Source organism: Columba livia, chromosome 7 (assembly GCF_036013475.1).
Source record: "Columba livia isolate bColLiv1 breed racing homer chromosome 7, bColLiv1.pat.W.v2, whole genome shotgun sequence".
Classification (NCBI taxonomy): Eukaryota; Metazoa; Chordata; class Aves; order Columbiformes; family Columbidae; genus Columba; species Columba livia.
In genome coordinates, this window is record NC_088608.1 from 2,864,911 (window position 1) to 2,880,659 (window position 15,749).

Genomic DNA, 15,749 nt, shown 5'->3' on the forward strand with positions numbered 1-15,749 from the left:
TGTGTGAAAAGTCTAACTGAAACCATGGGGGTTAAAGTTTGAATATACTTCTACATGTACCCGTGTTTTGGCAGGGTCTGTAAGAACATCGATATACAGGAATTCTGCTTTAAAAAGAAAATCAGAATTGTTATCGTTTTTACAGTTCAGCGCCTAAACTGAAAAATGTAGAAACAATGAACTTAGAATTGAATGCAATATTTTGTTTCACATAAAATATTTTGGTTGGAGCTTTTAAATGCTTTCCAAGTTTCAGATCTCCTCTGCTATAAAATTCAATTTGAACTTGCAGATACCTTGTTTACTCCAGAATCTTTTGGTTTTGGAATATAAAGATGCATTTTTGCTGCCAGCTATAGTTTTTAGTGCAGGCTTATGAAGCGAGGCCACTTCCCCAACCAGCCGCTGTCGGTGAGTCAGGACTGCGGGTGGAACTTGACTTTTGTCATTGCCAAGAATAAAAGCAACGCTGCTTTACTAGAGCACAACTCTTAAGGGCATCATTTTTTAATCATAAGAAGCAAAAAACAATGGTTCAGCATTTTCATATCTTTGTATTGCTGACGTTTCTTCATCTGTCAAATTAAAAATATTCAGTGCACGCATCAGTTTACAAGCACAGAAACCCATCAAAATACAGCTTGGTGGCAGAGCTTTGGCCTCATCCAAGAAGACACTTCACCACGTTTGTCATCACAGGGGTTTCAAAACTGAGGGATTTTTGCTTTGCGGGTTCAAACCCGACGAAAAATAAACTTGCAGAAGATCATGGAGATCTCTAGTATCCGCTTGGCTGAACTGACAGATTTTCTGGAAACTCCCCTAAAATCTGAGCTAAAATTATTTCTTTTTGATGCTGAAATCACAGCTGTGACAAATATTCAGCCTTATGTATGATTCATGGCTTCTCTGGGAATGGGAAGTGTTAGAGTAGCACAATTTAGTAACTTTTGTTTACTTCCCCCTACTTCAGCACTTCTGATTTAACTTATTTTCTCTGGAGTAGGTTACCTCCAGAACAAACCCATTATTACCTGTCTAGATCTGACGCTTTGCCATTTCTTCAACCGTGCTCTGCTACCCCCTTATAAAATATTCACCTTCCTGTAACGTGAGCATCAGGGGGAAAATTTTCTATGTTAAATGATGCAGAATTCATTTACAATCTCATCTCTTTTTTTTTTTTTTTTTTTACATACAGCATATTTTCTTGTTTCAAAACATATCCCAGTTTACCTGCACAATGGAATTAACCATCTTTCTCTCTCTGTTGGCAGCTGCACCGTTTCTTCCCACCTGCTGACCCCCATCTCCACGTGCCCAGCTCCCAGCAGGTAAGATGGTGCCGGACACTTTCTGTTGCATGTTTTAGACTTTGAAGTCCCAGGGAACTGCTGGAGAGAGTCCAGCACAGGGCAACAAAGATACTGAAGGGAGTGGAGCATCTCCCGTGTGAGGAAAGGCTGAGGGAGCTGGGGCTGTGGAGCTGGACAAGAGGAGACTGAGGGGGGACTCATTCATGGGGATCAATATGGAAAGGGGGAGTGTCAGGAGGATGGAGCCAGGCTCTTCTGGTGACAACCAGTGATAGGACAAGGGGCAATGGGTACAAACTGGAACACAAAAGGTTCCACTTAAATATGAGAAGAAACTTGTTCCTAGTGAGGGTGGCAGAGCCTGGCCCAGGCTGCCCAGGGGGGTTGTGGAGTCTCCTTCTGTGCAGACATTCCAACCCGCCTGGACACCTTCCTGTGTAACCTCATCTGGGTGTTCCTGCTCCATGGGGGGACTGCACTGGATGAGCTTTCCAGGGCCCTTCAACCCCTGACATTCTGGGATTCTGTGTGATTCTGTGATTTCGGCTCCTGACCGATACAGAAAGAGGGGCTGAAACTCATTTTCCTACTGTGCCCATGTGTCCTGTACCATTTGGATTAAGATCACATTATTCATGTACAGCCCTGTGCTTTGCTAATAGCTTAATTTGTTAACTTTTCCATTTATCAAAGCGCCTATACTCCAGTTTGATGCACACTTGAAAGTCATGCTTCCTGTATTTTTTTCTTGCCATTTACTTCCTTTTAAAACATTTCAACATATTGGTTTCCTGCATGTAATAGTTGTTTCTTTGGTGATACGCTTTTGGTTCGTGTTTGAGAGAGAAATCCTGGGGGTCTTTTGTGCAATTAAATTCAAAGTAGCTGTGGGGATCTTGAAATGAAAATATACTTCACTGCAAAACTGCCATGCTAACCAGTCACCTCAGATGAACACTTGCTGTTCTCTGCCATGATATAAAATAACATGTGTTTTAAAGCGGAGATTTTTCTACCCACCCTCATGGTCATTAGAAAATTCTAAATGAAACCTCGTTACGTTGAACAGCTGGGAGTTGTATTTAAAAATCTCACATTAAAGCAAATGAATTAACTAAGTAGCAAAGTGAAAATCTGTACATTGAGAGGCCGGAGTGGTGACAGAGCCACTCACGTCTCGGCAAGAACAGCTGAGTGCGACTGAAAATACGTTTAGGAATAAAACTGAGTTTTGCTTGCACATTGTTCTCATAAGCGTGACTTATTTATTTGAATAACTTGCCAAACCTATGTCGTTATAAGTCATATGGTACCGCTTGTAAGAGATTTTTAAAAATTATGTGCATTAGAGGGATTTTCTTGAATTTGAGCAAATTTCATTCTCCTGCTTACAGCACTGTTGTTACATTTGAGTGCACTTCACACTGGAGTAAAATGTTGCTCATTGGATTTAACTGAGTTATTAGCAAAAAGGACAAATCTGTTGCTGGTTTTATGTAGACTGTATCTTTCTTTTGACAAGAGGAATGGAAAATGAATCCTTTTCAAAGGGCAGTTTGTAAACGCGGGTCCTTCTAGTGGGATATTGAAAAGCTCAATGAAAGGTGAGAGGTTCAGGTCTTTGCTTTTCCATCTGATGCCTCAACCCTGCACTTCGTAGGGTTGGTGTTGTGAGAGGTTTTCACCACCTTCTGCTCATCAACCTCGGCCAAAGGAAACACTCTCTTGTTTCCATGTGGAATTCGAAGCTGTTTAGCAAACGTGTTATTTTACATTTGACTTTCAATTTTTGGGAATCGCAAACTGCGTTTTTACATGAATTTTCATGGCAATTTTAGATTAAGTTAGATTTTTAAGGGAAAACTTTCAAGGCAACTGTTTTATGGGTCTAAATCAGTTTGAAAACTAGTTGCACGTGGAATGGCTGAGATCATATGATGCTCTTCAAGTCAAAGATAGCTCCGTTTGTTCAAGAAATGCTTTAATGTGGTTTCTCATGGGAAATAATAACTTCTTATGAAATGTTTAGAAGAGACCCAGTGCCAAAGTGGCTGGTGGCAAAGTTATTTCAGCCTCCAAACACATCTTCCAGCTAAAGAACATATGTCTTGGTGCTGAATAAAACACCTCTGCAAGAGGTGGGTTGAGCAGGAGGTTTATTGGTTGGCAGTTTAATATAATCTACAAATTATTGCCCCAGCAGAACCTCCTCTGCTGCCACTTCGTTAGTTTGGAAGAATTAGCAGGTTGGAGGTTGCCTGTGAAACTTCTCCTGCTGTTGCACATAGTGATGAGTTGAGCCAAGGAGGAGGAAACGCTCCAGAATCTCCCATTAGTTTTTGTGGGTTTTTTTGGTGCTTTGTTGTACTTTAAAATTACAAACTTTCACAGTAGCTTTTACTGTCGGTATCTATTGTTTATGAGGTTTAAGGAGATTTCTAGTAAGCTTCTAAAACTTCTCATGTATGGGTAGTGACCGCTTTTTGGAAATCAAGCCCTATAAAACATCCTCCCTCAAACACCCCAAATCCTTTGCAAATGTGACTTGATGAGGAAGTGACACTGGAGCTGAGACTAAAACCACTCATCCAAAAAACAAGAATACATTGATTTATCCCACGGAGCACAATGTTGGCAGCATAACATCTTTTCGTTCAGATTCAAATCACAATATCTGTGTTATTACATGGAGAAGGTAATTTGTTTTTTCATCGATAAAACTCAGAAAGATTAACCATACCACATTAGGGCTCATCGTTCTCAATTAGCTTTTACCATCATGTTGAAGTCTGCCGAAAAAGGCTGATTGTTCTGTGTGTGAAGAGATAGAATAACCCAAATAATCCCATGGAAACAGTGGAGACCTGCACGTTCTCCATAGGCCTGCAAGGCCAGTGCTTGACAGACTGGGGACTAATGGTGCTGCCAAGGTTGGTATCAAAATAATCAGTGTGAGCATTTTTTTGCATTTTAATGCATGTTGGAGAATTCATCAGTCACTGATTTCATTATGTTTGCTTTGCTTTAATACATTTTTAGACAAGTTTTCTTCAAAACTTGTCGGAGGTGCGTGTGTCAGGTGGAAGGAGGTGGCATCGACTGATTCTGGACTAGTGGTGACCGAATGGCCAGAGGCACCCCAGGCACAGGGGGTGACTGATGGGCCCCCATTGAAACCTTTTTACCAGTGCTAGTAGTAATTTGTGCATTATTTTTCTCTTGCAGCCATCAGTCCTCATTAAGCTGATAGAAACTCCTATCTGTGAGATGTCTACCTGGCTTTCTGATTTGATTAAAATTGGTCCAAAAGTTATTGGGCAAAGGGAAGATGGACAGGGTGATCACATAACTCTTCTTTCGGTCGCGGTTGAAGCCAAGAACGCTGCATTATAAAACTGCGTCATGCATTTGTGAGAGATACATCTATCTCTTATAAAGCATTTGTCTGGGCTTATTTGCAATTAGTGGCAGCCATATAAGCTATAAACATTACCAGCAGTTTGCAGTGATATTTTCCATCACCTGAATGATGGAAAATGAGGAGGAGTATCCTACAGAATTAACACGTTCTGAGAGGAACAGGGGCAATGTGAAAATTGTAAGGCCCAAATGTTAGTAAAGCTACTACATTTGGAAGACATTAGGTAGTTTTTGTACTACTTTATGCGTGGAGCCTCCTAATAGTTATTTCTGATGGATCTGCAAAATACAAAAGACTTTAGGTTAAAGGAATAGTAATGAATCATTTATGAGATATTATCTACGAAGATGGATTGGTTCCATCTGTTACAGTAATAAAAATAATAATGCTTAGCAATTATATAAATGCTTTACAGGTTTTCAGTGTGCATCACAAACATTAATCTAAGATCTAGCCCATAGCACAGTTTTTAAGAGCTTGTAAAATGGCTTCAGCTTATATATACTGCTTTATTTTTTTATTTTTAACAAGGAAATTTGTTGTAATAGAGTTTTTAAACTGGTTTAGAAAATTGAGTTGTAGATCCTTGGTCTAAGACACTATATGAAGATAGCCACAAAATTAACTTCTTTTTCTTCTGTTAATTTAAGTCGCTGCAAATGCCCAGGAAAAATACAGCTCTACAGGCAGGTGTGCATTAACATAGAAATGATGGAACAGTTTTCCAAGATGCAATACTAACATTATCTCACGGTTGTTTGTTCATCTCGTCTTTTATGTCTTGCAAGCCGCTGACTGACTGAGGACGGATGTATTCTGGAGCAGCGTATAGACTGGTTGAAGTTCTGCCATGTCCATATGTTATATTTCAGTATATAGGATCGTGTTACCTGAAAGAAATAACTTTTGTTCAATCCTGGAAGAAATTGGATATACAAAGTAGTGGTTTCCCATAAAACATATTTTAGATGCAGCCTGATTTACCTTACAGGATGAGTATTAGATTTAATTTTGCTCTGTTTGGTTTTCAATTTGAAATCTTGAGAAAAAAAGTGGTGATGATAACTCTAGGCCAAAAAAACCCAAAAATGTGGATTATTTGATGTGCTCCCTAGCAGACTAAGGTGTGGTAAAATTGACAAGATTTGTAGTAAATGCCATTTAATAAATAGCTTTCCCTACTGATACTTTGAGCATGTCTATGGGCTATATGAATAAATAGATCAATATATACTGTTATGCTTGGGCAAGTAGGTATATAAGGATGTCTTTGCAGTGTAACCTGTGACCTTGAAACACAAGGTGCAATGTAAGCTATTGCTTTGTAAATCAGTTTATCTACGTACGTCATAGATTAGACGTGGGCTTTGCAATAGGACTTGACTGAAACAAGTGACATTAATTCCATTAACTGTGGCCAAAAGCAGTGCATGTATTGACAGTTTGAATGAGGTGGATTACGTACCTTGACCTATCAAATATTTGGTTTGGAAACATTTAATTCATTTGATTATGCTAGATAATGGAAAGGTTTTAATACAACTAAAACATCCATTTACTAAAACAAGATATAATTTCCTTAAGCAGTACTCTGTTGATTCATATATAATGAGATTAATTAAAACAGATGGGAAAAAAATCCAGTGTTTCATACAATGATGGTTTCCATTTAGTCGTACCCGAGCGCTGATAATAATTTATGAAATAGAGCAACAGTTTGTTATCGGTGCTAACTCTACCCTTTCAATCAGCAGTGACCTGGAAAGCGGTTCTCTAGTCTCATTAGCCGGGCGATCTGGGTTAGTGTGACAAAGCACGAACTGCACACGGAGGAGGCGATTAGCAGCGCAAAGTCCATCACGGTCGGTAACTCCCAGATGCTGCTTGGCCTCCTGCCCTGCGCTGGTGTCCCCCACAACGTCCCTGTGGGCACCCAGGTCCCCTGCAGCCCTTCTCTGGGGAGACATTGCTGCCAAAGCTTAGAATTGTCAAATGGTTTGTGTTGAAGGGCCCTTCCCAGCTCCCCCAGTGCCCCCCCTGCCATGAGCAGGGACATCTTCACCAGCTCAGGTTGCTCAGAGCCCCATCCAGCCTGGCCTGGGATGTCTCCAGGGATGGTTCATCTACCACCTCTCTGGCCAACCTGGGCCAGGCTCTCACCACCCTCAGGGGCAACAATTTCTTCCTCATGTCTGGCCTGACATCTGGCATCTTCCATCTTCAGGGGTTCCCTGACGGAGAGCTGACATAAGGCAGCCGTCACGATGAAAAGCATCTCTGCTGCTGTGTGCCAGTGTCTTGGTATTTGCTGGAACGCACTGTCTACCTCTTTACAGCTGCCAAATTATGCCTAAAAGGAATTATTGCTTGCACACACTTCCCTGCCTTCTCCAAAGCATGGAGTACACTGTAGAAATCCTTCATTGCAAGTGTACAGCAGCAGGTTTCCTCAGCCACTGGAGAAGAATGAAAAGTCCTCCAAACTGCTGTGGAAACCTGCCCAGAAACCTACCTGAGCAGACGACGGAGCTCCCACGGTGTGAACATTGGGTGTATTTTTAATACCACGCTGATAAGAGTTAAATTTCGGTGGCGTTCCCTAAGCTGGCTCTGTTTCATACAGCAGGGCATCAGGATAAGCCCTTTCAAGTTGATGATGAGCAAGAGCTTTGTCAAACCAGTTCCAGCTCATCTGGCTTTGAGGTGGTTGGATCTCCAGGCCCCAGCAGCCTGTCCTGCTTTTCTGCCAGGACTGGCAGGAAGGAAAATGCTGTCGGAGCTGGAGTCTTGGCTCAAACTCACTCTCATCAGCAATTTAAACCAAGACGCCGCTCTGTGAACACGGTTAGCTGAGACATCACACACCTTCTGGTTTTTTGCCTCTCTTGGAGGTGTTGTACCTCCCAGAGAGCAGCAGGGCAAATCACTAGGAATCATAATAAACCGCTACTGCAAGGGTTCCCAACATCTTGTTTCAGGTAACCATGGTCTGCAAAATCTGTAGTTAGGCTAGTAAATAATTAATGTGATATTTATTTTTGGTTTAATCTTTCTTTCCTTAAAAAGTGGTAATTATAGTTGAGAATATTGTCCCAAGGTTCCGAAAGAAGTGGCTGAAAATCATCCTAGGCTGGTGCTACTCAGGTGGGATCTCAGCACATAACAGGGTTTCAGAACATTAAAAAAAAGAGCTACTACATGTTGATACTGTCTAAAATATATAAGTAACTAGGTGTGCTACACAGCAGGGCGATATGCAGAGCTGAGCTGCAACATAGCATAATATACGAGGTTGTTTGTCTCGTAATAATGGCACCATAATTGTGCTAACATCAGAAATTACTATCATTCTTTGCTGAGAAATTGCTTGTTATCATCCTCTTGTTTAAATAGGCCTGTGATCATTCTGAAATAGTTTGCAGGACTATTTGGAGGCTTCCCATTATTTAACCTTGCAGAATCAACTTTAAAAAATCAAAAAGCTTGTGTGCGTATGTGTGGGATTCTTGGTTGTATCTTACCTGCGTTGAGTTGCCTTTCTTGGTTGTATCTTACCTGCGTTGAGTTGCCTTTGGTACATCTTCCCAGTGTTTTGCAGACGTGTTAATACTGAGCAGGTTTTTTTCTCCTTTTAGTGTCTTAGAAAGATCCAGTACCTTGTCTTTTCAAATGTGACTGCAGGGATAGAAGCTATTAATAAGAAATTAACAGAGCTCGTCCCTTTCTTTTTTCCTCAGTCATGATCAGATTGTGTGCTCTAGTTGTTGCTATTGAATGCTGGGTTATCAGACTCCAGTGTTTTGAGTTGATTGACAAAAATGGGTTGTGTCCAAGTAAAGAAGAGAGGATCTGCTTTAGTGGAATTTCCCACGAAAATGAATCCCATCTGGGAGGTACCTCAGCTAGTCCAAGTGCCCCAAAATATTGTTTATCCAGCAGCACCCAAAACGTTTCAGGGTTCTTGAGGACTTTGAAAGACCCGTCCTCATTGCTGACATTTTGCAGGACGTTCAGAAGGTCAGAAAGTCTAGTTTGAGGAAGATAAAGCTGGAAACAATTTCCAAAGTGCCTGTGCCACTCCTGCCTGTGTCCTTAGGAGGCGATACCTCAGGTAATCGGGGTCTAAACTATTAGAAGCCTGAAGACAAACTCCGGGGACCCCCCACAAGGAACCAGTTAGCCGGTAGTTTCCATATCATGAAGGGACAAACGACTCTGTTCTCATTGTGATCTTGAACCCCAAGTGAAACAATGACAATTTCTTAGCACAGAGGGACGACTTCCTTTTGTTTTTATTAGTAGGCATCTGCAGAGTATTAGGTTATAACTGCAAAAGAGAAATTATCTCTATATCCTTCTGTGCTTTGCAGCATTTCAGTGATGTTGTAGTTTACTTAATCTAACTGAAGGGAACACTCATGTGGAAAAGTGTGGAAATTGAGGTGAAGGATCACAAAATTACATTAAAATTGGTGTAGAACTCCAAGCTTCCAGCTTCTACTTTCTCCCTTCAATTGACATTGCCAAGAGAAAGCAGGATGGAAGTTACTAACATGATAGAAGTTTCCATTAGATTCTTTCTCAAAAATCAAAATAGGGTCATTTGGAGAATAACCTTTCGAACACAAAATGTTAATGGCTGCTGGGGTCTGGACAGGACAGATACGCTCCATTTACACGGCCTTAGCTTCAGGTTATCAGAAGTACATGAAACATGGACAGCTACAAAATAACTCATTACCCCCAGAAACAAAAATGTCCTGTACCTTCAAAATTTCATTTGGAGTTCATCAGTGTTAGGGACAGACCTTTAAAAATGTTGTTCCCAGAATATTCTTACCATTATCAGTGATATCATTTGACCAGGTTTACAATCGTGTCACAAAGACCGGTACAAATGGCAATTAGGAAAATTATTCATCGGGGAAAGGGCGTGTTGTGGTTTGGAGTGTGAAGTTGGCTGATTTTCTTCTAGACAACAACATTTCAGCGTGAGGACTGAGATCTTGGACCCTCTGTGCTGTGTGACTGGTCGCACAAGCCTTGGTTCTCCTCCATGGAGGAGCCAGGATGATTTGAACTCTACGGATGAAGAACAGTGGATATGTGGTGTGGTTGTGGGCAAGGTCGACCTGTGCACGGCGTGGGAGTCCACGTGAAGAAAAGCCAAGAGTGCATTTGCTTGTGTCTATCGTGTTCATAAGTGTACGAGTGCATCAACTTGGAGTCTGTAATTTGTGCAAAGGTTTTTAACCTAATTGGCCCAAATATCTTCTGGATATCTGTCCTCTCTGCTGTTCAATACCAGCGCTTCCTAAACCATGGCAGCTGGTGAGCCTGCGGTGATGGGCCAGCTACAAGGATCGTACTAGTGAGGGACTTTGAGGGAATCTGCATATTAAGAGGGAAATTAATCCCTTGCAAAGTGTTTTTAGATTTTTTTTTTCATTTTTTAATGTTTCTGAAGCCTCTCTGTTATTTTTTTCTCTTTTTTTAAACGATCATATGAAAGGTGGAGTGAGAGAAGGGGCAGATTATATATCTATGATTTGGCAGGACTGAAAGAGTTTTGGTCATGCAGGTTCACAGCAACCACGAGACTTTACATGCTAATAAAAAATCACTGGGGATGGCGACGGACACTGAAGCCAGAAATCATCCTGGTCGTTTGCCTGCCATTCTTCTCCTGTCTTTTGCAAATTTATATACCGTATTGCATGATGGTTGTTGAAAAAACAGCTTCATGAATGGCGTCTTTTATTACAAATGTAACTGTCAGATTTTATTTAGTTTCCCTAATTATAATGCTTACCCCTGATATTCACATGACAACCACCGTGACCTGTAGTGCGTATCTCTTGGGTTAGGAGATGCAAAAGGCGTCTTTATTGCATGTGTTTGGGTTTATTTGCATGTGTTTCCCTTGAGGGGAAATCCCACATTCCTGCAGGTCCCAGATCAAACCTCTCCTTTCATTTCCCAGAGGAGGCAGCGAAGGCAACAGCACTTGGTCCCTGAAGAATCAGCCCAGGCAATTTCCCTCTTGATGACTGTCAGTGCTAATGCCAGGTGCTAAAATATACATTTAAGTTGAAAACATGGCACTGTAAAGCTGCTGGGGATAGTTAGGAGAATCAAAGCAACTTTGAAAGAGAATTAAATGAGAGAGTCAAGAGGAAAACATCCATTTGGGGGTGTGAAAAGGGTAAAACCAGCTGAAAGGGAGACAAAGGTTCCCAGCAAAAAGCACAAAAGGAGAAACCGAGGTTGGGGAAATGACTTAATTTATAGAACTTTGAAATGGTTATATCATTGTAGCAGTGTAAAACTTCGTGTTTCACGGGCTTTAGCACCCAAGTGCTATGAATTCCCCCTTCTGCACAACACTGGCTGATTTTGCTCTTACACTTTGCTCATTTCTTCATTTCTACTGGGTTTGTTTCTTAAAGATCTGCCAGCTCTCTGAATTCCAGCAAGCACTGGCATGAGTAATGAATCAAATGTTAGGGCAGCATTATTCTCTGACAGCTCTAAAAGGATTATATAACTAGAATTTTAAATAATATTTTTGAAATGTGTAATTTTAAAAGGTCCTCGTGTTCTGTAAATGGTTTAATTTTTCATACCATTTAATTGACATTGCAGAAGAATCATCAAGTCAATGATGATTAAACCAGCACTTTTATGGATCAAATTCTCTTTGGGGAGAAATTTAGTCATCATGAAAAAGATATAGACCTGGATTTTGAGGATGCAGGAATAGAGGCAGGGACGGAACAAGCTTTTCAATAAATCTCTGCCACTGCATCTAACCTGGAAGCCCCTTCTAGTCAATTCGAGGAGCTTTGAGAGTGAACTGTGGATATCATGGAAAAATTCTCTTGTGCCTTTACAACATGACACTCACTTGAGAAGGAGAGACTTATTTCACCCATGTCATTTCAGCCCAATTTGAACCAGATTCTAAAGAAGTGAGAACATAATGAAGTTATTAAGTGTATTCTCTTGTTGATATTAAGCTGCTCAATTTGTTGTGCAGTAAAGGTCCGCACTCGCTATGAGTCAATAAGGACGTTTTTCTTGGGTTTGTGTGGTTGAGTTTCAGAACTGTTCGAACCTGAGACAGTTGCTGCAGGTCTCTGTGCTTTTCCTTTCTTTGTAAGAACCCTTCATCAGCAGATTTTTGTGTTTTTACTAAAAATTACAATACTGAAATATACAGTAGGTTCTTAAATAGGAAATCAGAGGAACAGCACCAGAAGGATTTTATCTTTCATTTTTTCCAGTTGTCTGCAATAGTGTCTATGTTAGAGCATATAGTGATTTTTGTCTGGCTGGCCTACATTATCCCATCCTATATAGAAGAGGAATAGCACCAAAACAGAATCAAGTGGATTAGTCTCATCTAAAATATTGTAGCACATTTAACTGTGGTTGCTAGATACTTTTGCTTTAGTTCATCTGTTGGGGGGTCTCTGTGTAAGATGTGAGCTCTATTGAAAATGGAATATTTAAAAAATTCCAAGTTGTGGGTAACAGCAGGAGAGCAAGTCGTGTAAAAGGAGTTGATAGAGAGGAGAAAGAAAGGAAATGAGCAATTAAGGAATGATAAATACAGCAAAGTAAGCATCGGTGTATCAGGTGAGGAAATAAAGAGTGTTACTCCAACAGGGTTGGTGAAAACAGGGAATTGAGGTAGGGTGGGATTACTATAAAAATAAAACCAACAAAGTCAGGAATTGCTCAGAGAAGCTAAATCATTGGAAGTAGAAGCAGGTTGTCTAAGAACAGAATATAACGGATCTCTGCATTTCTATGAGATAGAGTTAGTGACCATATTTTCAATTTAATTATAGTAAGTTCCCTTAAGTAATACCTCTGTTAAACAGCCTGTTCAGCCTAAACTTAACAATTCACTAAACCAAAGGTTAGAAATTAACAGGCAGAGGAAAAAGCTCCTCTAGAATAAGATTATGAAATATAAACTGGCCAAGAAGGGAAGCTTCTGTATCGGAGTTCTCAAATCTCTCAATGAAATAGTTTAGCAAAAGCTTGGAAAAACATATGCCTTGCTACGTTTTTCTGATGATCCGTCTAATGGAATTGTGCTGAATATGACTCTGTTCCTTTCCTGAAAGAAAAGAATAACCAGGAGCTTGTCCACCCGCATCTCTGTAGCTGAAGGTTTGTCTCTCAGTATTGTGGCCATTGATGATACAGACATTTTCCAGACCTCGTGAAGTTGCTGTAGAATGTAGTAGTTCCCATGCCACGTTTGTTCAGCCAGTGTCATTAGTAAGAATAATAAAGAAAAATCGCTGGCTCCAAGTGCACAGACTGTTCTGAGATATACACACAGAAACATATAAATCTGGACTAAATGTCAGCACTTATAAGGTAAAAAGGCTAACTGCAACTAAAGCAAATTAGTCCTTCCCCTAAAGATAAGGAAACCAGATCCTGTTTATCTCTCTCATCCCTGGCCTTGGGTCCCACTAAATCATGTTCCCTAATCCACATTTCTTCCCAGTTACATTCCCTATTCGTCCTTTTTTTCAGAACTCCCTGGAAGTTTTTGTGCCTCATAGGGGGAGTCTGGGGGTCACTCAGGGCAGATCCTGCAGGATTTTCCCCTTCCAGGTGGAGCAGTTGGGACTTCAGCTGTGGCAGGATCCTCCCTCACCTTCCTCCCCTTCAACTCCTTCATCTCAGCAGAAACGGAGAAAGCGCAACAGGAAATTCCTGCAGCAGAAGTGAGTTGGAACAGGCTGCCCGGGGCAGTGCTGGAGTCCCCGTCCCTGGAGGGTTTTGAAAGATGCGGACAGGAGGTTCTCAGGGGCGTGGGGTAGTGCCTGAGTTAGGTTAGTGGTTGGACTCCGTGGTTTTAAAGGTGTCTTCCAACCAAAATGATTCTGGAGTTCTGTGATTCCATGAGAACAGAAGTAGAGAGTTGTGCCTTCGGTTCAGTCGTCTTGTTTTAGCACCAGAAAACGGACGAAAAGCCCCATACATCAGTGTTCCCGTTATGCTGATTCTGTTAACCGCATTGCTGACTTCACTGTCGGATGCATTTATTTTACGAGGCAGGACTTCAGCCAGTCTTAGGCAAGGCAGCGCTCTCTGCCCATCCACAGGCTGATCTTTGCTGATGGTCTGCTGGTGCTCAGCCAAACCGTCTGGGAGGCGTCTTCCTCTCCTACTGATGCATGAAGCATCATCACACTTATGGGAGGCCAAATAAATTTAAATAGCGGATCAATCGGCAAAATCTTCATTTGTAACTTCAATTATTTCTTTGGAAGGGAACTCTTGGAGCCGTTTTGCAGGCTGGTACCAACAAGGTAGGGAGGAACACAGTTTGCAGAGCAGGTGAAGGAGATTATGTTTTGTGAACAGCTGAGGGCAAGATACTACACAGGGGATTTTCTTGTACATTGGGCCCTTAATGTGATGCTATGTTTGTATATTTTCTTTGTCATTTGAAAAATCCATCATTTTCCCTGCTCAAGTTTTCCCCTTGGTTAACTTTATTCTTTCTCTTTACAAGAGTTTGTGATTGAAATACTTCTATTTACTGTCCTGCTAATCCCTACCCTTTGGTGGGGCACTGGTGAGCCTAACTTTGGAAATGTGGCTTATTTTAACTGTTTCGAGCAAATATAAGGAACATATAAATGCAGAAATATTTTAGTGCATTTTTTGCATCCAGATTAATTGTGAATTATGTTGATGTTGGGTTTCTGGAGCAGCAGGAGCCTCAGAGCAGCATTATCTTCTAAACATGGTTCTTGTCTGTCTGTGGTATTTGTCTTGCTCTAAAGAAGTCCTCCTCGAATGCAATTTGTAATGTATTTACCTGGCAGTGCTCCTTGTGCATCCATTGTCAATGTTTGACGGAGCCCAACGGATTCAATAGTTGTGTTAGGATTCAGCCAATACTTCCCAAGCCTGGAGTCTCATCAGGCAACCACAGCTCCTCACTGCATCTTCGAGGGGGTATGAAACCAATGAACCAACCAAAAAACATTGAAAAGACTTCACTGGAAAAACCCGAACATGCCGTAAGTAATTCTTTTGCACATGCTATAAGTCATTATTACAATATTTGCCCTGTAAAGCTTTTTGGACAAACCAAAATCTTGTGCACCGTGCTGCCATTTTAATCAGATGCTGTGGTTGAAGGAGTCTGCACTGAGGAGATGATCCATTATCTTCCTCTGCCTTATGTCAGAGCCCCCCGTACAGTAGAACATCTGGTGGAAACGGCTTATATTAGTCTTATCTTCAGATTGCTTAATGGCTCTAATAATGTGGCTGCAGGGCCTGACATGAGCGAAGTGGGATTTGGGAAACCTTAACCTTGACAGTTGCTAATAGCATGGTTTATGTTCTTTTTTTTTCCTTCCCATTTTAAATTTGAGCTGTTAGTAATTAGTAATTTATTATTTATAATAAATTGAAGTGTTATTAAAAATACAACTTTCTTTTACTTTCCTTTAAAGCCTTGTAACGTCCAAAACGTTTTCATTGACTTGAGTGTATGAGATGCGACTGGAAAATCTGACTTCCTTTTTTATTCCTTCTTTTCGTATTGTTTTGGTGTTTTATTTAACAGCTTGACTTCTATTTCTACTCATCAAATCAAGAAAGATTTATTTTAGCTCCATGATGAAAATTCCAGCTACCTACTTTTATTTAAGGTTTGTGTTTTTTTGTGAAATATTCCCTGGAGGAGAAATTTGGAATACACGCACATATGTCCTGCTGAGGGTCTTATTTCGGCGTTGCTCAGAATACTTTCCTAAGCAGACAGGAGCAGGATGACAGAAATTTGGTGACCATTGACTTCCCGTCTCGCCGGGGCTGGTACATTAGCCCTTATCAAAGTTAGAGGAGCAGCTACAACGCAGCCGGTGGAGGGGCCGGATCAATACCTGGCAAAAAGCCCGAAGGTCAGATAAAGTACTTAGGCAGGCAGTGTGCCAGGCTAAAGAGATGTCAAGAAAATCAAT

General features: G+C 41.0%; 1 long non-coding RNA gene across 1 annotated transcript; it reads right to left on the reverse strand.

The window, feature by feature from the left end:
• Nucleotides 1–2,787: 2,787 nt before the first annotated feature.
• LOC135580000 (uncharacterized) lies at nucleotides 2,788–7,616 on the reverse strand. The gene is made up of 3 exons (XR_010473949.1): nucleotides 7,250–7,616; nucleotides 5,480–5,627; nucleotides 2,788–5,015 (listed from the first exon to the last, which is right to left on the reverse strand). It is a non-coding gene; the product is annotated as an uncharacterized LOC135580000 (long non-coding RNA).
• Nucleotides 7,617–15,749: the final 8,133 nt, after the last annotated feature.